Source organism: Schistocerca americana, chromosome 6 (assembly GCF_021461395.2).
Source record: "Schistocerca americana isolate TAMUIC-IGC-003095 chromosome 6, iqSchAmer2.1, whole genome shotgun sequence".
Taxonomy (NCBI): Eukaryota; Metazoa; Arthropoda; class Insecta; order Orthoptera; family Acrididae; genus Schistocerca; species Schistocerca americana.
Genome location: NC_060124.1, coordinates 231,866,893 through 231,892,425, shown reverse-complemented (window position 1 = coordinate 231,892,425; position 25,533 = coordinate 231,866,893). Strand labels below are relative to the sequence as shown.

General features: G+C 44.4%; 1 protein-coding gene across 1 annotated transcript in view; it reads right to left on the bottom strand.

The window, feature by feature from the left end:
• Positions 1-25,533, bottom strand: part of LOC124619819 (zinc finger MYND domain-containing protein 10) — a 96,320-nt gene that overhangs the window by 34,985 nt on the left and 35,802 nt on the right. The gene's annotated exons all lie outside the window — the stretch shown is intronic.

Here is a 25,533-nt window from a genome sequence, read left to right as displayed (position 1 = left end):
AATTCAGGATGTTTGGAAATGGGTACAAAAGGCGAATACAAAGGATTTGGAAAGGCAGGAAGACGCAGTAAAGCGGAAAGGAAGTTTACTGCAGTACAGAGTGGGGGAATGGGTAATGCTGTCCAGCCCCTATACACAAAAAGGGAAAAGGAAGAAGTTCCTCATGAGGTACCAAGGGCCATACCAAGTTGTTGAAACCACATCTCCCATAAATGTTATGCTTCAGCTGCCAACTAGAACAACGATAGTACACACTGGGCGGTTACAGCCATTTAAGGGTTGCCCAGATGTGATTCCAGGCATGTCACAGGAAGGAAAGAGGAAGAAAGAGAGAGTGAAGAGAGGTGCTAAGCACAGAAAGAAACCAGGAAGATAAAGTACAGCATGAAGAACTGTATGCTTTGCGATCCAGAAAGTAGTAGAGTATTTGTAGTTTTTTTTTTATTTTCTTGTCATGTATTTGTCATGTATCATTGGGTTTGTGTAGAGTAATTAGGCATTGTATTTTCATATGTTGTATGTCAGTGATCACAAATGCTGTCTTTAAGACTATTTTCGAATATAGCCTGCTGTGGACAGCAGTCCTTTTGAAGAGGGAGGAAGGATGATGGTGATCCCTGTTCTCAGTCACCGAAAGGGGGAGCATTGGCAGTGATTCATCTCTTCATCATCGGGGTGGACGCCTTACGGGTGCAGCACCTGGATGGAGGTGTGCTGTACTCAATGCAGGAAGGTGTGGTGGTGTCGAGTCACCAGTGGGCATTAAGGTTGGTGTGGAACATATGGGAAATGCAAAATGAAGTAAGGAAGCTTGAGGAAGTGTTCAAAGAGCTTAGGCAATGTGCAGAGGGCAAGGGAATGCTGAAGTCAGTTGCAGGGGAGTATTAGAAATTGCATGAGGCTTATAAGATGCTACGGAAGCAGGTAGGACGGATGGAGGAAGCGGTGCCATGGGTAAGACGGAAACGAGGATGGCTGAATGCAGGGGGGACAGTTTTTGGAACCGCAGATGAAAGCAATATAAAAGAACTGAACAATACAGTGGAAGCAGTGAGGCAACTCACAAAGGAGAGTAGGGCAACGCAAGCTTGGCATGCAACTCAGATAGGGACATTGGAACGGGAAGTCCTGAATAACACACGGTTGCTCCGCGCATTAGCAGGATAGGGAGAGGAATACGATAAGGCATCGGAAGACTTAATAAATCGTAACCTACGAACCCTACAGGGACATCTTGAAGTACTACATAGCAGGGTGGTGTTAACCACACTTTTGCAAGGAGTAGCTGACAGTGCAAGGCGCAGAAGGAACTACCGTCTGGGTTATATTTAATAATGGAGCCCAGTGAGCAAAATTTGCTATTTTTCTACCATGTGGCAACAGTAAGGGTAACAACCAACGCCGCACGAGTGTGTATTTTGGTCCATTTCCCGGTTATGGGGAAGATGCAAGGTTTCAGTGTTAACACGATCCACCCATATCCAGTGAAGTGGGGAGCGTTGAGCAAGTTTGTGGAAGTGAAAACTAAAGAGGTATGACTGATCTCGGCAACTAGAAACCGGTATGCTGAGATGGCAAGGGAGGAATTATGAAGCTGCCATAGAGGGAAGGTAAGGGAATGTCCAGCCAGGGTGGTAAGGACCAATCCGGACACAGGCATGGTGCAGTTATTTTTAGCCAGGGGGAAAGGAATAGACTGTCCAAGGGACATTGTGGAGCCAAAATTGAGCTTGCAACGAATCGGGATGCATTGGATCTTCTCCACCTACAAGAATTCGGTAGTAGTAGCAAGTTGTTTTGAGTGGGGAGTATCTGTAGAAGCAAAATGTACAGAGCTCAAGGGGGGCAGAATTTTAATCAATGGAACTAAGTGTAACATAATAGGACCAACCTTCCATCTGCCAGCGTCAATTTCAGGAGCTGTACAACTGAATATCACGCAGCCACAGTTGTACTGGCCAGAAGCCACTTTAAGAGTTTCTGCCAAGGTAGAATCTGACCTTGGTAAATCACACTCTGGAGCCAGGTCTATTGAGATCCGTAAACAAGTTGATTTTAGAGGAAGAAGGGCGCATATCAGCCAAACAGCTTGTGCAACATGTCGCTTAGTATAGGGAAAGGAAACGGCAAACAATGATTATTTTGAGCACCTCTGTGCCAAGTGTCATTGCAGCCTTAACTTTGTTATGTGTTGTTTTCTTTCTGATCACGTGGAGAGCTAATTCCAAGAGGGAACCAAGGGTAGTCCAAGTCCCAGTGGATTGGATGCCGAGGGCGTGAGACGAGTAGGTAAGGGGTTGATTGAGCAGTGGTCGTCTAATAAGGAATTTTTACGTTTTGTTTTATGTCTTGGTTTTAAGGGACACTAGACTACATTTAAGTTTCCTAATAGTAAGGAAATATGCCATAGGTGCCGACCAAAACAAGTTAAGAGCTACTTAAGGGTTGACCCGGGGACCGGGTCTTTCTGAAGAGGGGAATATTGTATCAGCACCACCGTGTAGGATAGGGAAAGTTAGTTTGTGCAATATTCTGAGCACAAGTTACAGACAGGTGCGGGCCGGGTTGCAGTGAGTTATGCATACCAATGGTTTTACGCATACCAATAGTTGCGAAGTAAAATAGAGGCCACAGGACTGTCAAATTGCTGAAAGAGTATATGTAGCAGTTTTGCATGTTGCAAATCACAGGCAGAAGGGGCCCACTGGCCGCGGACGCTTGTTGCCGCTGCGATCTTAGCCAGGCTGGCGAGAAGCACCCAGCTGGCCGCTTGCAGTTCACACCGAGTGGTGCAGAGTTGGCAGGGTCGCAGACAGTTGAGGCAACTGCCAGCATCCTGATGACGCCGCATCTCTGCTGCTGTACAAGGCCGACACACAGCGGTGCGTGCATGGGTCACTGAGGCAGCCATTCCGTGCCAAGCCGTTTTGCAGACAGCGAAGTGGTGTCCTCAGCATTGTGGGACCCAGTGACGAAGATCAAGAGGAATGGGGCCCACTGTAGTTGGAAACAATAAATCACTTAGAAAGCTCGGACGAGTCTTAATACAGTGCCTTCTACCTCTTCCTGCTACATTTGGTGTTGCTGTTACATTCGGTGGCAGAATTTGCCACTACAATGTGAATATCTTCAGTGAGTACTTGTGGGTGGCAGGATGTGCACCACTAGAACCCCAGACAGTCATCGTGGCACCTGGCGTAGAAATGCCATTTACATCGCTGTGTTGTGACACGTCACTTGGGAAAGCATATTGCTGGATGTAAGAGGTCTTTGTTTTGCCAAGACAGCTGGGGACAGTTTCGTGACCCATACATGTGCCTGGCACAAGAAGATTGTCAGTGTCATAATTGTGCAAAAATCGGCACCTAGAAGGGTTCCATAATGTCAGTGATCACAAATGCTGTCTTTAAGACTAGATTCGCAACCACAGTTTCTTTTGTGGATCCCCCATCGGAGATTTGAGTCCTCCTCGGATATGGGTTTGTGTGTTGTCCATAGTGTAAGTTAGTTTACGTCAGATTAAGTAGTGTGCCCCCCCCCCCCCCCCCCCCCCCCCCATGAACCATGGACGTTGCATTGGTGGGGAGGCTTGCGTGCCTCAGCGATACAGATGGCTCTACCGTAGGTGCAACCACAATGGAGGGGTATCTGTTGAGAGGCCAGACAAACGTGTGGTTCCTGAAGAGGGGCAGCAGCCTTTTCAGTAGTTGTAGGGGCAACAGTCTAGATGATTGACTGATCTGGTCATGTAACACTAACCGAAACAGCCTTGAGGTGCTGGTACTGCGAACGGCTGAAAGCAAGTGGAAACTGCAGCCGTAATTTTTCCCGAGGGCATGTAGCTTTACTGTGTGGTTAAATGATGATGGCGTCCTCTTGGGTAAAATTTTCCGGAAGCAAAATAGCCCTCAATTTAGATCTCTGGGCGGGGACTACTCAGGAGGACGTCATTATCAGGAGAAAGAAAACTGGCGTTCTATGGATCGGAGCGTGGAATGTCAGATCCCTTAATCGGGCAGATAGGTTAGAAAATTTAAAAAGGGAAATGGATAGGTTAAAGTTAGATATAGTGGGAATTAGTGAAGTTCGGTGGCAGGAGGAACAAGACATTTGGTCAGATGAATACAGGGTTAAAAATACAAAATCAAATAGGGGTAATGCAGGAGTAGGTTTAATAATGAATAAAAAAATAGGAGTGCGGGTAAGCTACTACAAACAACATAGTGAACACATTATTGTGGCCAAGATAGACACGAAGCCCATGCCTACTACAGTAGTACAAGTTTATATGCCAACTAGCTCTGCAGATGATGAAGAAATTGATGAAATGTATGATGAGATAAAAGAAATTATTCAGGTAGTGAAGGGAAATGAAAATTTGATACGTCATGGGTGACTGGAATTCGAGAGTAGGAAATGGGAGAGAAGGAAACATAGTAGGCGAATATGGATTGGCGGTAAGAAATGAAAGAGGAAGCCGTCTGGAAGAATTTTGCACAGAGCATAACTTAATCATAGCTAACACTTGTTTCAAGAATCATAAAAGAAGGTTGTATATATGGAAGAATCCTGCAGATACTAGAAGGTATCAGATAGATTATATAGTGGTAAGACAAAGATTTAGGAACCATGTTTTAAATTGTAAGACATTTCCAGGGGCAGATGTGGACTCTGACCACAATCTATTGGTTATGAACTGTAGATTAAAACTGAAGAACCTGCAAAAAGGTGGGAATTTAAGGAGATGGGACCTGGATAAACTGACTAAACCAGAGGTTGTACAGAGTTATAGGGAGAACATAATGGAGCAATTGACAGGAATGGGGGAAAGAAATACAGTAGAAGAACAATGGGTAGTCCTGATGGATGAAATAGTGAAGGCAGCAGAGATCAAGTAGGTTAAAAGACGAGGGCTAGTGGAAATCCTTGGGTAACAGAAGAAATATTGAATTTAATTGATGAAAGAAGAAAATATAAAAATGCAGTAAATGAAGCAGGCAAAAAGGAATACAAATGTTTCAAAAATGAGATCGACAGGAAGTGCAAAATGGCTAAGCAGGGATGGCTAGAAAACAAATGTAAGGATGTAGAGGCTTATCTCACGAGGGGTAAGATAGATACTGCCTACAGGAAAATTAAAGAGACCTTTGGAGAAAAGAGAACCACTTGTATGAATATCCAGAGCTCAGATAGAAACACAGTTCTAAGCAAAGAAGGGAAAGCAGAAAGGTAGAAGAAGTATATAGAGGGTCTATACAAGGGCAATGTACTTGAGGAGAATGTTATGGAAATGGAAGAGGATGTAGATGAAGATGAAATGGGAGATATGATACTGCATGAAGAGTTTGACAGAGCACTGAAAGACCTGAGTCGAAACAAGACCCCGGGAGTAGACAACATTCCATTAGAACTACTGACGGCCTTGGGAGAGCAAGTCAGGACAAAACTCTACCATCTGGCGAGCAAGATGTACGAGACAGGCGAAATACCCTCAGACTTCAAGAAGAATATAATAATTCCAATCCCAAAGAAAGCAGGTGTTGACAGATGTGAAAATTACCGGACTATCAGTTTAATAAGTCACAGCTGCAAAATACTAACGCGAATTCTGTACAGACGAATGGAAAAACTTTTAGAAGCCGACCTTGGGGAAGATCAGTTTGGATTCCGTAGAAATGTTGGAACACGTGAGGCAATACTGACCTTACGTCTTATCTTAGAAGGAAGATTAAGGAAAGGCAAATCTATGTTTCTAGCATTTGTAGACTAAGAGAAAGCTTTTGACAATGTTGACTGGAATACTCTCTTTCAAATTCTAAAGGTGGCAGGGGTAAAACACAGGGAGCGAAAGGCTATTTACAATTTGTACACAAACCAGATGGCAGTTATAAGAGTCGAGGGGCGTGAAAGGGAAGCAGTGGTAGGGAAGGGAGTGAGACAGGGTTGTAGCCTCTCCCCGATGTTATTCAATCTGTATATTGAGCAAGCAGTAAAGGAAACAAAAGAAAAATTCAGAGTAGGTATTAAAATCCAAGGAGAAGAAATAAAAACTTTGAGGTTCGCTGATGACATTGTAATTCTGTCAGAGACAGCAAAGGACTTGGAAGAGCAGTTGAACAGAATGGACAGTGTCTTCAACAAAAGCAAAATGAGGATCATGGAATGTAGTCGAATTAAGTCGGGTGATGCTGAGGGAATTAGATTAGGAATTGAGACACTTAAAGTAGTAAAGGAGGTTTGCTATTTGGGGAGCAAAATAACTGATGATGGTCGAAGTAGAGGGGATATAAAATGTAGACTGGCAATGGCAAGGAAAGCGTTTCTGAAGAAGAGGAATTTGTTAACATCGAGTATAGATATAAATGTCAGGAAGTCGTTTCTGAAAGTATTTGTATGAAGTGTAGCCATATATGGAAGTGAAACATGGACGGTAAATAGTTTGGACAAGAAGAGAATAGAAACTTTCCAAATGTGGTGCTACAGAAGAATGCTGAAGATTAGATGGGTAGATCATGTAACTAATGAGGAGGTATTGAATAGAATTGGGGAGAAGAGGAGTTTGTGGCACAACATGACAAGAAGAAGGGACCGGTTGGTAGGACATGTTCTGATGCATCAAGGGATCACAAATTTAGCATTGGAGGGCAGTGTGGAGGGTAAAAATCGTAGAGGGAGACGAAGAGATGAATACACTAAGCAGATTCAGAAGGACATAGGTTGGAATAAGTACTGTGAGATGAAGAAGCTTGCACAGGATAGGGTAGCATGGAGAGCTGCATCAAACCAGTCTCAGGACTGAAGACCACAACAACAACAACAAGTAGTGTGTAGGCTTAGGGACCGAAGAACTCAGCAGTTTGGTCCCATAAGACCTTATCACAAATTTCCACAGTTTCTTTACCAAGCATCGGAATTTTGGAGTTGTTAGCAGCTGTAAGCCAATAGTTGGCTAAAGTAAGCCTGTCCTGATCCACAAGCAATACAGTAACAGCTGATCCTGAGTCCACGAGAACTTGAAACACGAGCTCCTGTGATGTACAATAGTCCTGGTTTGTGGAAAATGCCTGGAAAGCAGTGAAAAGTACATATTTCATCTATGCTTACATTGCCTACGCTGGGTGTGAAGGCCGATTCCTTGGCTGATCGACTTTACTTTACTTTACTATATCTTTGTCATTTACCAGCCATGGCTGGACAGACTGTTGGTTGTTTGGTTGTGGTCAACAGTGAAAGTATTGGAATCCTCCAGTGAGCTACGTATTTTTCTTCTATGAACATTGGTAAATAGGCACTTCTCAGAGCAGCCAATTGCAGCTAAATTCGCTCAGTACTGTCGTTTGGGTAACTGCAAGGTGAGGTGTACTCCCTTACTTGCTGTTCAAAACACAAATGATACAGACACCAAATTTTTGGCAGCTTGTTGACACTTCCGTGCAGTCCCCGTTGGTCATTGAGCTGAATGAGTTACTCTTATTAGTCACTAGAGGGCACCCATTCTTGCTGGTGTGTGTATATCTGCTCTGCTAATGGAAACTGCTGCACACTAGTAGCGTTGGTTCAAAATGACTGTGACACTGTTAACAGTTTGAGGTACCACACCTACAGCGTCATTTTCCAAGATGCTGTGTGCATCAGATGCAGGCAACTGAGAAGACATTCCTTACTGTTGTTTGAAATCAGAGCACTTTCAATTGTGAAATGGAGTTGATTGAACCAGACATGGTGCAGTTCTTGAAATTAAGCATCTTTAAATAATGATTGAAGGTGACCAATAAACCCGCTATTTTAGATTTGTATGTGTCGGCCCCCAGATTGTGTACATGTCAAAGCTTGTGGCCCTTGAGGTGCTGATATTTGCACACAGTGGAGGAGATATCAATAATGTCTCAAAATAGTGGGAGAGTCTGAGTGTCCCATGTGCTGGTGGTAAGTAGAAATTGCAAACTGTCGTCACATATGTCATATGCAGCATGTGAAATTTCTAGCGTTTTGAACTACAGGCATAGCTGTTGTGATATATACTGTTTGAAGATGTGTTGTAGACAATTTGATGCAGCCAACTGGTGAAATGTTTGTGGGAGACAGTAAACCCATTATTTCTGGTGAATGTCCATCTGCCACATGGCTAGGAAATTGAAGGGTGATGAATTCACTCACTGACTGTTCAGGTGAAATGGTACTTGTTGTAATCAGCATTGCAGATTCAGACTTGATGAATTTCTCATTACCTGCATCTTTTGCAGGATTATTATCAACAATAAAAACACTATGTGGTGCCTCAACAATCTATTGTCTGAGCCAGCTCTTGCATCAGCAGAGCAGAGCAGAGCTCCGATATGGCGCTATCTTTTACTGGCAGTTCCCTCTGAACAGTAGTTTGTGTACATGCTCTCCAGTGTGTCACATCAGCAATAAAGTATACGTTATCTGCACTTGCTGCTTACATTATTCTGCTTTGAGTATACCTACCTGGATTCTCTTCATATTGATGACTCCACAACGAACGTCAGCACCTACTACAGGTTGTTCAGCGTACTTCATCTCATTACCTGCACACCAACAATGGAGCCATCATGCATAATCAGCGAGAACAATCTACATTTTCTGTGGAACGTGAAAGTGTCACGTATGCTGAGTTGTTGATAACAACAATGACCCTTGTGTGTATGAGCAATGAGTAGTGTCTGCCAAACTCCTGGGTTGTTTTTGGTGATGAGTGCAATAGTTTTTACAACCAAGAAGACATTATTCATAAGCCTGTCACAGACATATGGGCCCACATGTTGCCAAGGTTTTGAGTATGCTGCAGATGTTTCACTGGGAAGCCCTTACACATCCTCCTTATAGTCTCAATCTCCCATGCGATTCCCATAATTTTTTGAGCCCTGAACAAAAAACTTGTGGCTATCGATTTGCTTCAGACAATGAGGTGCATATCTGGGTACAACCATGGTTCCATAGGGAATCATGAAAATTTTTCCCTAAAAGCAGCGACTGTCTTGTCTCACTATGAGATAGATGTATTAATAGTTATGGCAATTACTTTTGAAATAATTAAAGTTAACTTACTTTTCCCATCTGTCTCATTTCCGTTTGACTGCCCTTTATGTGTGAAGATGGTATACAAGAGCCTGCACAGCTTTATATGGCAGAATTTATGGGAACACTGTCTACAGTAAAAACGGTATGAAGCTGATGACGGTGAAATATTGCAATTCACTAGTGTGCACTGGCAAAAGCAGTAATCACGTGGATGCGAACTTGGTTGGTAAATAAAGAGCCATAGAACAAACAATATCATGAACTATTCATGTCCTGTGCTTCTCTTTACTTATCAATTAATTGTGTCATCAAACAGCCCCCCTCCTCCCCTTGGTAGAGCAGAGATTCAGGTATAAACGGATATTTGTATTGTATGACTCTACCAGCCCAGTTTCAAACTGGAGTTTGTTCTGGCAACATCTGTAAAGCATTCAAGTGCAGCAGAAGCTGTTCCGGTGGGGTGGAGCTCTGTCTGTGCCTGTACTGTTGAGTGTAGGCATCAGGCTACAGTTGGAATGGCGGTCCATTGTAGGATCTCCCAGCTGCAAGCAGGCAAGGTTAATCTGTCCCAAAGACACAATAGTGGGTCTACCATTTAACAGTACTTTCAAAGTGTGTCCCAAGATGTTGTAAGGGGCAGTATAGGGTATCTGTCACAGTGCCCTGACAATGTCCATATGTAACATAACATGTGAACACATATAAAGATCTTTAAGGGCAAAAATATTTGTGTCCATATACCAAGTTGCCAGTGACAGTTGAAACTGAGAGATATGAAGCTCACATAGAGAACACACGTGTTGTTGCTTGAAGTCCGATGGCAGTTGGAAGGGTTAACCATAAACAAATTCCAATGCAGAATCTCCAGTATCAGGTTTAATGGCAGTCCACAGTCCCACTAAAATTAGAGATAGATGTAGAGTGGACATCCAACAAGTTTCAAGAGCATGTTAAGGAAGATTTCAGAGTGTGATGCTACCTTTCAACCATCTCATTGCTGTCCGAATGATAACTGGTAGTGTGGTGGTAGTTGAAAGCATAGGGATTAGTAAGCTCATGGAACAAAACTGGCTCAGATTCTCGTCCTTGATCAGCAGTGATGCTGGTGGGACATCCAAAGCAGGAAATCTGGTTAGTAAAAAAAGTTTGTGCCACTGTTTCAGCAGAAATGTCTGTAATGGTTACAGCTTCTGCCCAGCTACTGTATTGGTCAATTGCTGTGAAAATGTACTTACAAACCCTTCGCTGTAGGAGAGGTCCCACCAAGTCAATGTGTATGTCAGCAAAGTGTTGTGTTGGTTCACTAATGACTTAGACAGATGGTGACCCGCCTTTTGGCACACTGAGCAAGTTCGTACCCATGAGCAACAGTCGTACTCAGCGCATGACCATACGTATCTGTCAATGATCACATGAACTGTACAGTTACCTCTAGAATGTGTAAGTCCATGAATAGATCCAAAACTTGTCTCCAAAACAGGGCAGGTACTTGAGGGTGAGGCTGGATTTTTGAAACATTGCACCATAACAGTGTTCAAGATCCATCCACAGGCATCCGACTGAGCCTCAGTCCAATGTGTTGACTGCTGAGAAGTTGCCATAACTGGGCCTCTATTGTGCAGTACTACAGTTTTATTAATGCTAATATGTCTTTGGCTTATTGCTGTTGTCATAGTGGATGCTGTAACAGTACCTGATGCTTTCTTAATAAAATAATTAATTACCCCAGATATACAAATTACCGTATTTACTCGAGTCTAAGCCGCACTCGAATCTAAGCCGCACCTGAAAAATGAGACTCGAAATCGAAACAAAGTTGGTCTATCGTAATATGAGACACAATTTAGGTCGAATGAATGACGATACAGCTACAGTAGTTTGGTTCGAGTCGTAAGCTAAGCAATTAAGGTTTACCAGGTAGCCATTGCTATGCGTCAGGCGCTCCGTCCGTATTTATATGGGTACCCTTCCTTTTTCACGTGCTTCGCTTGGTTTGAATTGATTGCTTATTTTTCTTTGATCTGATAAGCGCCGTTTTCTTTGTTATAGGTGTTTACGTCACTCTAAGCTGAAAATGCATTACTGTACTGTGTCATGAATTGTTTGTCGAATTCTGATAGGACGCGTTTACGGCCTTTCGCCCCTCGCGGCATGGCTTTCTTTTGTGCGCGCTACCGCCACTTACAATTAAAAAAAAAAAAAAAGAGAGGATTCGTCTCATTAGCGAAACAATGGCAAGAGACTGCGGTTTGTTGTTACTTACACTACTGCTTTCTTTGATAACGATCAACAAGAACCAAATAATAGACTGCGTATGATAGATGATGTTCTGAACGAAAGTTTAGCGAAAATTTTTCTCCGTTTGAAAATCTTTGCAGGCGCCTCTTTAGTTCATTACATACTGCACGGAAATCAGAGTCATCTTAGATTTAAAAATCTAGTCAATTGCCGTGCTTCATTTCTGACTGTATCACTATTAGGCATAAGAATAATGTGAATATAAACATGACATGATATGTATATTCTTCCGCGTTTGCTGTTGTCTCACTCAAGTTTCGTAGTTTATTAGGCAGATAGGATTTAAATGAGATAGCAGCAAACACGAAACAATACATGGCAAAATGCTTATATTCGTATTATTCTTAGGGTGAAGAAAATACTGCATGTGATTTACAATTCATAAAAGTTCCTATTAGCAACCATCTCTTCTCACAGGTAGGAAAAAATTCAGAACGTAGAGTTGGCCATATTGACAAACATCCCAAACAGTCTTGCCAGTCGGATTTTCGTAGTACATTGAAATGCTGCTGCATTCGAAGATGTACAATATGGAATTTGTATTTACTCCATTGGATAATGTACCAAAATGCAGTGGTCGAAACTCGGGGCGGAGGAAAAAAGCTCGTCTTCCACCTTTTTTTTAAATTTATTTACTGACGCAGAGGTTTTGGTACAAAGCATGCCTGTGTACAGCTACATATATTCGACGGCAGAAGTTAGTTGTGGCGACACCCACCAACATTTTTCAGAACTTCCGCTTGCTTTGCACTCGATTCTAAGCCGCAGGCGGTTTTTTGGATTACAAAAACCGGAAAAAAAGTGCGGTTTAGATTCGCGTAAATACGGTATACCAAATAACTTTAGGTGTTGATAAAGTTCAATATTAACAGTTATTCAACTCTTTCACAAGTTAAAAAGTAGGCTCGTGCTCTATGTATTCACTGTTGTTAATAAGATATAAAATATCTTGCGTCCCCACATAGCGGTCAGAAAACTCCTTATGAAATTTAAAATATCCAGTAACATTGCATGTTTCAAAGTGCAAAAATGTTCCGTATTGAGATCAAAACTAATCATGGTAAATGCAAGTCCATCATGCTCTCAATAATATAATTCTGGGTGTTGACTGCTGCTAAAAATGATCAGAGTCCCCCACAAAGCAATATGAGTTAAAAGTCCAACTTCTTACAAGGTTACTCTTCAAGTCCGAATTGGCTCAACACATGAAAATCACAAATTCTTCAGGACCACACATAAAATAATTCTAAGTGTTGACCACTGAAATTTTCAGAGTCCCCACTGAATCAATGTGCAAAATAATTCTAAGTATTGCAACTGCAGTCCCAAAAATTTGTAAGTTCATAAACACATGCGGCTAAGTCACTGCCCAGAGTAGCTATTCTGCACATTCAACTGTATCTGACCTACTGTGGAAGAGGCAAGATGGTTGCTGCCTTTCCCCTACTCCTGGAAATTCCAAGAATTTGTGTCCCTTAATGTGCCAGAAAAACTGGAAATCTGAATTACATCTTTTTACACAACAATCCAATCTTAAAGCTAGATAAATCATTAAAAGCATGTTGACAACCTGATAAAAATGACATATTACACTCAATAATTTTTAAGTAGTTCACACACCAATCTGAGTGATTACACAGTTCAATGGCAGCGATCAATTTTAAGGGTTTCCTCACTGTGTCTTGAATAATTACAGTACACACATGCATTGCATGTCTATCTTGCAGAAAATTACCTGCTCTAGCCACTGCTGCAATCTAAATGTAATGACATTTAAATTACATGGACAATCCAGATTAGATTATTAAAATAAGAGATTACACATATATCCTAAAAGTTCTATGTGAAGCATGTGTTCATTTGCCAACAGATACTGCCATGCTCATCATGTATCTGTATTGGTTCTTTAAGTAAACTGATTTTAATTGGGTGCCTGATTAAACTGCCTCTCAGTACTTAATTAAGAATGTAATTAAGCATGTAGACATCTCATTTGATGCATATCTACAAGCACATTATTATGAAGAGACAGTTGCTATTAAATATTTAGTGATAATCATCATCATCAGTTATCTGCCATATTAGCAGGTCCTTTGCAACTCCATTTTCTGTGATCCATTGCTTCCTTCTTAAGGCTGCTGTATGTTGTACCGCCCATCTGTCATCCAGTATCTGGAATTTCTTCCTTCCTCGCTTCCTTTTCCCTTCTACATAACCTTCTAAAACTGTTTTTATAAATCCATCATTCTTTCTTAATATATGCCCAATCCAATTTCTTTTTCTTCTCTTTATTACATCTAGTAACTGTCTTTTCTCTCCCACTCTTCTCAGTACCTCTTCATTTTTTACTCTGTCCATCCAACTTATTCTTTCCATCCTCCGCCATGTCCAGATCTCAAAAGCCTCCAGCCTTTCTCTGTCTTTCTTCCTCATAGTCCATGTTTCAGCGCCATATAGAAGAACACTCCATACAAGACATTTTATGAGTCTTTTCCTGAGTTCTCTGTCCAGACCACTGCAGAAAATTCTCATTTTCTTATAAAACACCTCTTTTGCCATTGATATCCGTGTTTTAATTTCTGTGGTGCACTTCCAGTCGGTGTCTATCCTGCTTCCTAGATACTTAAAATTTTGCACCTGTTCTAGTATTTCTCCATTCAGCATAATTTTTATTTCCTTATTCCCTCCTAGTGCCAATACTTTTGTTTTATTTGTGTTAATTTTCATTCCATATTTTTTTCCGTTACTTTAAATGGTGTCCACCAAATCCTGTAATTCTTTTTCCCCTGTGGCTAGAAGGACCATGTCATCAGCAAACCTCAAACACGCTACTCTTCTTCCTCCAATTTCTACACCTTTGTCATCTAATGAGCATTGGTCAATCATATTTTCCGAGTAGAGGTTGAAAAGAGTAGGTGATAGACAGCATCCTTGTCTTACTCCTTTTCCTAGTCTGATCCAGTTTGTACTTTCTCCTCTCACTTTAATTGAAACTTTTTGATTAAGATATAATGAGTTTACAAGTCTTCGAATTTTCCAGTCCACTCTCTTTTCCCTCATTATAGTTGCCAGCTTGTCCCAAAACCACATTGTCAAATACCTTTTCTAGATTGATAAAGCACATATATATCTTCCTTTTTCAATAAACCTTTCTCTCAAGATTCGTAGGAGCTCTATTGCATCTCTGGTGCCCGTATTCCGGCTAAAGCAAACTGCTCCTCGCCAAGATTCTCCTCCATTACTTTTTCAAGTCTTTTATTATTCTTAACATCACTTTGGCTGCATGTGAAATGAGGCTGATTGTCCTGTGCTCACTGCATTACTTGGTGCGTTGTTTTTTCGGTAATGGAATCATTACTGTTGTCAGAAAGTCCTCAGGCCATTCACCACTGTCATATGTTTTCTTACATAACCTCTATATTTCTCTTATTCCATCTTGGTTCAAGCATTTTAATATTTCTCCCGGTATCATATCTGTACCTACCGCTTTGCCATTTTTCGTTGCAGCTATGGCAGACTTTACTTCTCCCATTATGATGGTTGGTCCTTTCTCATCATCACATACACTGTTGTGTGATTCAAGTTCCAGAGTTTCTGGTTTGCTATTTGTGTCATATAGCTCTTTTAGATATTCTTCCCATCTCTGGAGGACATCATCATGATCTTTGTACACTACCTCTTCGTCTTTACTCAAAATTTCCATAGTAGCGCTTCCTGCTCTGTTTTGTTCCTATGTCATAGTCTTTACTCTGTTGCATAGTAAGTCGTATCTTCCCTTCTGTTTTTCTTTGCAGTTCATTGTTTAACCTTCTTGCATCTTTCTTGCATCTTCAGTGCTCTTGTTTTTCAATTTTCTTCTCTCCTCCATCTTGGAAATCATTTCTTGTGTGTGTTGTGACAGTGCCACGACATCCAAAAGTGCCGCTACGTTAGTACGCGAACACGGCGATAGAGGCGCTCCGCAGCTCGGCCGAGCGCGGGAGCGCCACCTGGTTATGAACGGCGCCGGCCGCATGTCACGGCCCGGCAGTCGAGTGACAGATACGGAGTTAGTAACATGTAAACCGCGAGTGTTTCTACTTTTGTATCTCCACGCACTTTATTAGTGATTAAAGGTTATAACACTTTTTGGCGACGAGGTCGGATATTTTTTTTTCCCCTGCGTTGTGGACTTGTGTGTTCGTGTCGGGGCAGACATGGAACAGCTTATGCAAGCGCTTATTGAACAACAAACACAGCTGACGGCTGCTATTCAGGCGTTGTCGACGTCGCTTACTCATCGTCTGTCTTCCTCTTCTCCGCCTCCGTTCCCTCCTTATGACGAGGCCGCTGAAGACTGGGAGGATTATGAGAAGCGTTTGCGGCAACACTTCTTGGCTTTCGGCGTTGTCGACGCTCCTATGTGTAAGTCGTTATTTCTATCTTGGATTTCCCCACGGATCTATCAGCTGCTATCTCAGTTAGCCCCTCTGCGGGAACCTGCCTCTCTGTCCTTCCAAGAAATGTGTGACTTATTGTCTAACTATTACTGAAAAAACACCCATGTCGTTGCCGCCCGCGTGGCTTTTTACCGGTGTCGTAAACAGCCCCATCAATCTTACCGGGCTTGGGCGGCGGAACTACACGGTCTGAGTCGGAAATGTCAGTTTGTCACGGACACTCACCATGAGTCTTACGCTGATTCAATGGTTCGGGACGCTATTTTACGGCTTGCTCCTGATAAAGAAGTTCGGCAACGTGCCTTACAATTGCCAAACCCGTCGTTGTCGGAAGTTCTCGGCATCGCTCAATCGTTTGAAGTGTCTCACGCTGCTGGTGCGCAAATAGACGCGTGGTGTGATGTAGGCGCTGTCCAGACTACTTTCGACGCGGACAATTTGCCTGTTTCACAGGGAAACGATGATGTGGCGGCGGTTCACTCGCATCAACAACGTCGCATTGGGCCGCCACGCTCGCAGCGAAAACAGCAACCACAGAAGCAGGTTCGTTCCGCCCTTCCTTCTTGTCCACGTTGTTTCGTGCAGCATGACAGAGACGCGTGTCCAAAACGTTGGGCCACGTGTAATTCCTGTAGGAAAAAAGGCCACATTGCTTCTGTGTGTCAGTCCCCTAAAGTTCCTGTCGACGAGGACGAGGCATCGGACATGGATGTTAACTGTGTGCTTTCTCAAACGAATAAGTTGTTTGTTACTGTTCGTGTTCTGGATAAAGACATTCGCATGCAAGTGGACACTGGCTCTGCAGTAACTCTCATTAATTCTCGTATGTATTTGGAGTTGGGCTCCCCTCCCTTGTCTCCTGTTACGCGTAATCTACGAACTTATAATAAGTAGAAAATTCCTATCGTTGGCCAGTTTGATGCTTCCACTGCCTACAAGTCTGTTGTTAGGCCCCTCACGTTTTATGTGGTGGATCATGCGGGCACTGAAAACCTGTTCGGTTATGATGCTTTCCAATTGTTCGGGTTTTCCATTGATGATGATGTGCACCTCATATCTGAGGACATTCCGTATCCCCAGCTGGATGGCTTGTGTTCTGAATTCTCGTCCGTGTTCTCTGCTGGTCTGGGTCGTGCCAAGGATTTTGAAGCCCACATTACTCTTAAACCTACGGCTCGCCCTAAGTTTTTCCGGGCACGCCCTATTCCGATGGCGTTGCGTGCGCCTGTCAAAGCTGAGATAGACAGGTTAACGGCTTCGGGGATTCTCCTTCCTGTTACCTCCAGCGAATGGGCATCGCCCATCGTGGTGGTTTCTAAACCAAACGGGAGTCTGTGATTGTGTGGTGATTTTAAAGCCACTGTCAACGCTCAGAGCCTCATTGACACTTATCCTCTTCCCCGTCCTGAGGAGTTATTTACCAAGCTCGCTGGGGGCCAATTCTTTTCCAAACTTGACTTATCGGAGGCGTACCATCAGTTGCCGTTGGATGCATCTTCCAAGGAATTTCTCGTCATCAACACTCCTTGTGGGTTGTATCAGTACCAGCGGTTACCATTTGGCGTCGCTAGCGCGCCGGCCATTTTTCAGCGGTTTTTGGAACAGCTCACGGCTTCCGTTCCCGGCTGCATCAACTACCTGGATGACATTGTTGTCACGGGGGCCTCCACTGAGGAGCACCTTCGCAATTTGCGTTCACTGTTTCGGGTTCTGCATTCAGCAGGGTTGAAGTGCAATCTGGACAAGTCTCAGTTCTTCCAACCCTCCATTGTGTATCTTGGTTTCCACTTGTCCCGTGAGGGTATACGCCCTCTACGACAGCACGTTGCGGCCATTACCGCTCTACCCCGGCCGTCTACGGTCAAAGAACTTCAGGCGTTTCTAGGCAAGGTTGCTTATTATCACAAATTCATTCCCTCCGCGGCGGCGGTGGCTCATCCTCTGCATCAGCTGTTACGCAAAAACGTTCCTTCCTGTTGGTCCACCGAGTGTGAGCAGGCTTTTGTCCGCCTGAAGGCTCATTTGCAGTCGGCGCCTTGTCTTGCCACATTCCGTCCGGGTCAGCACTTGGTTCTGGCGACTGACGCGTCACAGTATGGCCTAGGGGCTGTTCTCACCCATCGGTATGAGGATGGGTCGGAACGACCCATCGCCTACGCTTCCAAGACCCTCAACGATGCCCAACGGCGTTACTCTCAAATAGAAAAGGAGGCGCTCGCTATCATTTATGCTCTGAAAAAGTTCAGCGTTTTTTTGTATGGTTCTAAGTTTCACCTCATCACCGACCACAAGCCGCTGGTCTCTCTGTTCAGCCCCTCGGCGTCGCTTCCGGATAAGGCAGCTCACCGCCTGCAACGTTGGGCCTTATACTTGTCTCGTTTTCACTATGAGATTCACTATCGCCCCACGGCCCAGCACGCCAACGCTGACGCGTTGTCGCGTTTGCCGATGGGCCCCGACCCGGTTTTCGATCGCGATGAACTCCTCTGTTTCCACATTGATGAGGAAGAACGTCGTGCGGTCGAGGGTTTTCCACTTACAGGTTCGCAGGTCGCGTCGGCTACTGCGCGGGATCCGGTCCTGCGTCAGGTGATTGGTTTTGTTCAGCGGGGTTGGCCGGACAGGACCAAGGGCCGGGCGTCGGATCCCCTTCGCAACTACCATGCCTTGCGCCTTCGTCTGTCTGTTCGTGAGGGTGTTGTTCTTCTGGCCACGGATGGCGCATCTCCACGGGTTGTGGTGCCCGCCTCTCTTCGCAAAGCTGTTCTCAAACTATTGCATGAGGGCCATTGGGGAATTTCTCGGACTAAGTCCTTGGCCCGCAGGCACGTTTATTGGCCCGGTATCGATTCGGACATCGCCCACATGGTCGCTGCGTGTGATCAGTGTGTTCAACAACTGGCTGCGCCTCGTACTCTGCCCTCTCCGTGGCCTGATCCGGCGCAGCCGTGGGAACGGGTGCACGCTGACTTTGCCGGCCCCTTCCTCGGCACTTATTGGCTACTGTTGATTGACGCCTTCTCGAAGTTTCCGTTTGTTGTTCGCTGTCCGTCGCCCACCACTGCGGCCACGACGCTGGCTTTGTCAAAAATCTTTGCGCTAGAAGGTCTTCCATCCACGATTGTCACGGACAATGGCCCTCAGTTCTCTTCGCAGGCCTTCCGTGATTTTTGTACTGGACAAGGGATTCATCATGTTACAGCACCGCCCTTCCATCCGCATTCGAATGGGGAGGTCGAGCGCCTTGTCCACACTTTCAAAAGCCAAATGAAAAAATTCCTTAGTGATTTTTCCACAGATGACGCTCTGTTGCAATTTCTGAGTTCTTATCGCTTCACGCCTCTGGGTGATCGCAGCCCTGCTGAACTCTTGCATGGCCGCCAACCGCGCACCCTACTGCATCTGCTTCACCCTGTCAGGCCTTGTACTGTGTCCCCTAGTGCGGGAAAATACCCGGTGGGCGCCGACGTGTGGGCACGGGGGTATGGATCTCGCCCTAAATGGATTCCAGGGGTGGTCCAGGCTCTTCGCGGCCGCCGGCTTTGTGAAATACGTACGGACGACGGCATGGTTGTTCGCCATTACGACCAGATGCGCCCACGAGTGGTGGCCGCGCCGGTACCACCGCCCCCTCTTTCGTCTCCACCAGCCCGAGAAGCCAGTCCTGTCGCTGCTGCCGATCTTCCGGGCGTGTTGCTGCCGCCGCCGTCGCTACCGCTTCCGAGTACGCCGGAACCGGCCCCAGTCGCGACGCCGCCTTCTCCGGGACCCATCTCGCTGGAGCACACCCCCAGGTCCACGACACCTATGGATGCTGCTCCGGAGTTTTCACCCATCATCTCGTCCAGGAGGCACGTTCCACGCGCCAGCTTCCGTCCTGGACATTTTCGACCATACTCTCGTGTTTCTCCGCGGGATCTTCTCGGGACCTCCCAAGAGGCCATGGATGTCTCCGCACTGTCCGTGTCTCCACGAAAGTGAGCGTTTTTTTTTCAAGGGGGGAAAAGTGTTGTGACAGTGCCACGACATCCAAAAGTGCCGCTATGTTAGTACGCGAACACGGCGATAGAGGCGCTCCGCAGCTCGGCCGAGCGCGGGAGCGCCACCTGGTTATGAACGGCGCCGGCCGCATGTCACGGCCCGGCAGTCGAGTGACAGATACGGAGTTAGTAACATGTAAACCGCGAGTGTTTCTACTTTTGTATCTCCACGCACTTTATTAGTGATTAAAGGTTATAACAGTGTGACCCATAGTTTTTTTTTTTTTTACCTTCTCGCTTTCACATATCCTATATTTTGCTGTCCTGCTTTAATGATTCATTCTTTCAGCATATTCCAGTACTCGTTGGCATTATCAGGTGGTTCTGTGTCTCGTAATGTGTTTAGAAACTCCCGAGACAGCATTTCTGTAATTTGTTCTTTGTTGGATCTTATCTTCTCTAGATCCCACTTCTTCACCATGGTTCTCGTAATGTGTTTAGAAACTCCCGAGACAGCATTTCTGTAATTTGTTCTTTGTTGGATCTTATCTTCTCTAGATCCCACTTCTTCACCATGGTTCTCGTAATGTGTTTAGAAACTCCCGAGACAGCATTTCTGTAATTTGTTCTTTGTTGGATCTTATCTTCTCTAGATCCATCTTCTTCTTCAGCATGATCACCATCTTCAGATTTTTCATTCTTATTTCTATTTCTGTCGTAAGTAAGTTGTGGTCACTATTAATATCTGCACCTGGTAATGTGTGCACCTTCTTGATTCCATTCCTGTATCTTTCTTCTACCAGTATAAAATCTATTTGGTTTCTGTATTTATCCCCTGGTGATTTCCAAGTGTAGAGCCTCCTCTTGTGGTTCTTGTACCATGTGTTTGCCGCTATCAGCTGCCTTTCCCTGCAGAAGTCAATTAGCCATTCACCGCTATCATTTCTCTTTCCAAGACCATGATTGCCTATTATGTTTCCCTCTTTCCCTTTTCCCATAATGGCGTTCCAGTCTCCCATTACTATTTTGCAGCATTTTTTATTTTCGTCCATTATTCTCTCAATTACATTGTACGTTTCCTCTACAATTTGGTCATCATGTTCTGAAGTTGGGATATACACCTGGACAATCAGTAAATCTTTTTGTGCTCCTTTCAGCCTTACACCAATAACCTGGTCATTTGCATAGTCTACATATTCCACACATTTAGCCAATTCCTTTGTCATAATCATTCCTACTCCATTCATTCATTTTACTTCTCCTCCTAGGTAGTACAACACATATTCATCTGACTACAACTCTCCATGTCCATTCCATCTTACCTCAGAAACTCCTATGAGGTCCATATGCTTCTTTTCCATCTCTCTTTTAAGGTTTTCTAGTTTTCTTGCTTGTAACAGAGTTCTAACATTCCAGGTACCAATTCTCATTTTGATTTTTTGCCTCCTTTCAAGTTGCCCCCCCCCCCCCCCCCCGGAGATCCAAATGGGGGACTATTTTACCTCCGGACACTGATTTAACATGAGAGGAAGCCATTTTCGTGCATAAAATGGAGACGGCATTATGCAGGGAAGATAATCTACGGTGGTATTCCGTTGGCTTCCGCAGTTCTGGAGGCCGCCCCTAACATGGTATACAGACGCCTTTTGCAGCCGCCCACTCCAGGTCAGACGCTGCATGAGAAGTATAGGTTGGAAAATGAAAGACCCCTAGCCTTCAAAACCTAATAGCGTCAGGGTTGGAAGAGAACAAGAGCTGTCCGGGGGTGGCCAGATAGGAAAGATAAAAGTGAAGAGCCTGGCATAAGTAAGTGGAAGCCCCGTGGTCGCCAGCCACGTAATCACTAGGTGTGACTACCTGAGAAAGATAATCTGTTACAGATACCTTATCAGCTCTATAGCCAATTACATGTATCACTTGCACAGTCGATCTGTATACCAGCTGAATAGTCTCCCTCTGCACTAGAGGTTCATGCATCATACTTTTCTGTAATATGATTTACGCCACAAGTCCGCATACATATACAAGGCTTTGTGCATGCTGCCAGAGCAGATGCGACAAAGTCTGGGCCCTTGCATATTTTGACAGGTCTGCATGCACTCAGTGCCTCATGGGGACTACCGTGCGCCCAGTGAAGTGTCACTGCCACACTAGCTGGCACCTGTACTATGGTATGCATAAACCAACTGCCATGCACAACTAAAACCAATCACCTCTAAGCTCTCTACTGTATGTCATGTTACAATCACCTATGCTATTGCCAGCAGTTTGTAGGTTATGTCTGCAGATACAGCACTGATTCGAGAGAAATAATTTGCCACCACATTGCTGCTCCCTTATGTGGCAAATGTCTGTTGTAAATTGGCAGATAAAATCCAGTTGTTAGAACAGCCTTAGGTCAAAAGGATTCAGATGGCATTGTAAATTCAAATGAAATAGGTTTATGGTCAGTAAACACTGTGAATAGTTATGCGTCCATGTACAAACTAAAGTACTTGATAACCCCATACATGGCTAATATTTTCCTGTTGTAAGCACCCCACTTAATTTGTAAGGATGTCAACTGCTGGGAGAAGAATCTAAGCAGCTGCCACAGATCCTGGATTTGTTGATGAAGCACTGGGTCAATTACTACTTGATTACCATCCACCACAATGGCAAGAGTTGCAGAATGGACAGGGGGCACTGACAGGATGGTGTTACTTAATTTTGCTCTTACTTTGTCATAAGTTGTTGCAACTCTATGGTCCAAGTAAGCGGGCTTCATCCATTTGAATTTGGTCCAGATAGTGTGTTGGTGAAAGTCACTTGTTTGGCTGCAGCATGATGTAGATGGTGCGTATAAAAATTTACCATTTCCAGAAAATGGCATTTTCTGAATGTCCTAGGTATGCTACCTTCCTCTGTTGGAACATGCATTTGCCCTTATTAATCATAAATTGTTACTCCAAAAACTGACTGCAAATAATTTTCATTTCCTAAGGACGTCTTCAAAAATATACAAAAACAGAAAGACAGACAGTGTGGCACCTAGCTCACAAACCACTGCCATGTTTGAACTGTGTTCTTGACACCAAATGGCATATATAAAATTTAAACAGCTTAAAGGGAGCGTTGGCAGCAGTTTTAAGTCCATGAGTTCCACAGGGCATGCCATCTTAAATAAATTAGACTGAATATTCACACCTGCTAAAATTGGTGAAATCTTGGTTATTAGGTGTTGGTCACTACACGGTCTCCCTAATCTGTCTTTCTTTGTTACGAGGTGTATAGGCAATGTCCCAGAACTGTCAGAATAGTGAATTACATCTGTGGGCAATAAATCATCAAATTCTTTCTTGGCTGCAGCATACTTGTCCGGCATTAGTCTGCGAGCTTTGAAGGCATTCAGAGGTTCGGCAGTAGTGTGAATATGATGCCTTGTATTGTGTGTGATGATAGCAATAGGTGGAGTCTGCTCAGTAACAGTTCTGGTGTGAGTCTCATGTAGTTGATGCAAGCTGAAGAAGAGGAAAATATTTAGAGAAACTCCATAATTTTGCTTGGGCAGCTTCAAATTCCTCAGATTTTGCACAAATTTTGGAATGTTATAAATTGCTTTGAAATGTTAGTTTTTTCTTCCCTTAATGATGATAATTTTTAAATCAAAGTAATTTACAATCAGGATCCACGATAACATCACTAGATATTATGATGTCTGCTGCGCTATTATTAGTCTTAGTCATAGGAAAGGGGAATTTTGTTAAAATTCAGTAAAGGCGCAGTTGGGAGATGAAGACTATGGCCGTCGGCAGCCAGTAGGCAGGCAGAGTAAACATGGCGTGGAGCTGCAGTGGTGTATTGCATGTACAATGTGTTTGGAGTGCAGCAACAGTGAGGCAGGGAACTGCAGTGTTGTTTTAAGTTATTGAGATGTATGAGGTGAGGCAGTAGGCCAGAGCCGGGAGTGGTGATGTGTAAGTAGCTGACGTATGGGAATTTACCCCTGCCATAGTTTCTGTCTCTCTCTGACACTACACCAGAAGTGAGGAGAAAAGCAGTATAAATAGTCAGGCACTTTTAGCTTGAGAGGTGTGCCAGGTCAGTCGAGAGTCAAGTCAGACCTGTGCTGGTCTATGCTTATAGTGGCCAGTCTGGCAGCAATGTTGTAAATATTCTGAGTAAATATGTACTTTGCTTCTATGTACTTGTTTGGGCTGTATTCCGCTTCCGGGGACACAACACCGGGGTGGGATGGAATGGCAGCCGGGTACTTGGAGATTGCACAGTCTACCTGAAGGAGGGCAGTGACAGCAGTCGGCAGTGGCATCCAGGACGGGCCATGTTTGCTTCCCACCTGGCGTACTGGGGTCCAGGCGAGGCATGCGCTGTGGGAGGCACGGCAGTACTGTAGACGGCGGAAGGTGTTGCCATCCGGCAAGCACCACTAGCAGCAAGTTGCGGCACCGCATCCAGGAGGGCACAGGTTCGAGTCCGGTCCTGTCCTGGGAGCAGCAGCGACTGAGGGCCACGGGTGACCAGTACAACCACCTTCATTCCATGGTCAGACAGGAGCAGGCAAGACAGGGTGGAGGGTGGTGGGGACAAGGGAATGTAACAGTCTCCAGAATCGTGGGCAGCTACACGGCACGAGACGCGACGCCTCGGCAGGCGGTGACTGGGCAGAGCGTGGCCTTGATGACAGAGCAGCATCATCGGCATACCAGGAGTTGCTGAGCCGGCTGGACTCATGGGACAACACTGCGGGTGGCACGCTGACACTACGCTGCACCCATCGAAGTACTGTAAATTATGTGAATAAAGAAACGCTTCCGTATACTGCTGTATCACTCTGCACTACCCCTTGATGCTATTGAACTTGCTTGGCCTCCTGACGAAATACGGCTTCAGCTGTGCAAACTGTAGTCCTGGGTTTGACCATCGATGGGCCACAACATGTCATTTACTGCAATAAATAGCTGTCACCATTGGTGGCTAACCTATGCTTACAATAAATATTCCAATCTGAACTTGGGGTTTCATTGTTATTCACTTCTAGTTTCAACCAACTATCAGGGCATTATAACCTTCAATAAGCAATACTAACTCTGGGACCTTTCCTTGGTTGCTCTTCCAGTTTACTAATGTCATTTTAACCTTTTATGTGTCCAATCTGTGAGGACGAGCATTCTCTGAGAACATTGTGGCTTGTAAAACAATAAACTGGTAGCCGAGATCGCAGGAATTCTTTTTATTCCATGATTACCGGTTTCGGCAAAACTAAAGCCGCCATCATCGGATCTAGGGAGGACAGAATACACTATAAAAGTGGGCTCAGATTCCACTTATATAACATGTATACATATAAATTTATGTTACATACCTTAGGACACATACAGGTTATAACATCAAGGCAAACAATGATGATATTAATAGTTGCCTATAACACGTAGGCCTTACAAAATTGTCATAAGTAGCACATAGGCGTCCAAGAGAGATGACATTATAAATGTTAAGTCTCTCCAACACATACAAGCGCAAGCTAGGTACTACCACAACTCCGGCTCTCTTCTTACACTACAGGCCGCATCGCGAGATGGCGCTAGCAGAAGAGGCACCAATGAATATCACAGCTTGCGTCATAACAGGCTCTGCGTGTGTGGTAACACTACATCATTAGGGCTTGTACATAATTCTAGAGATTACTGTATCACGTAAACATATATGAAACTTATGAAAGCTGCAGACCTACACAATTGCACATCTGCCTGGTCACATATACGACATATCGAAAA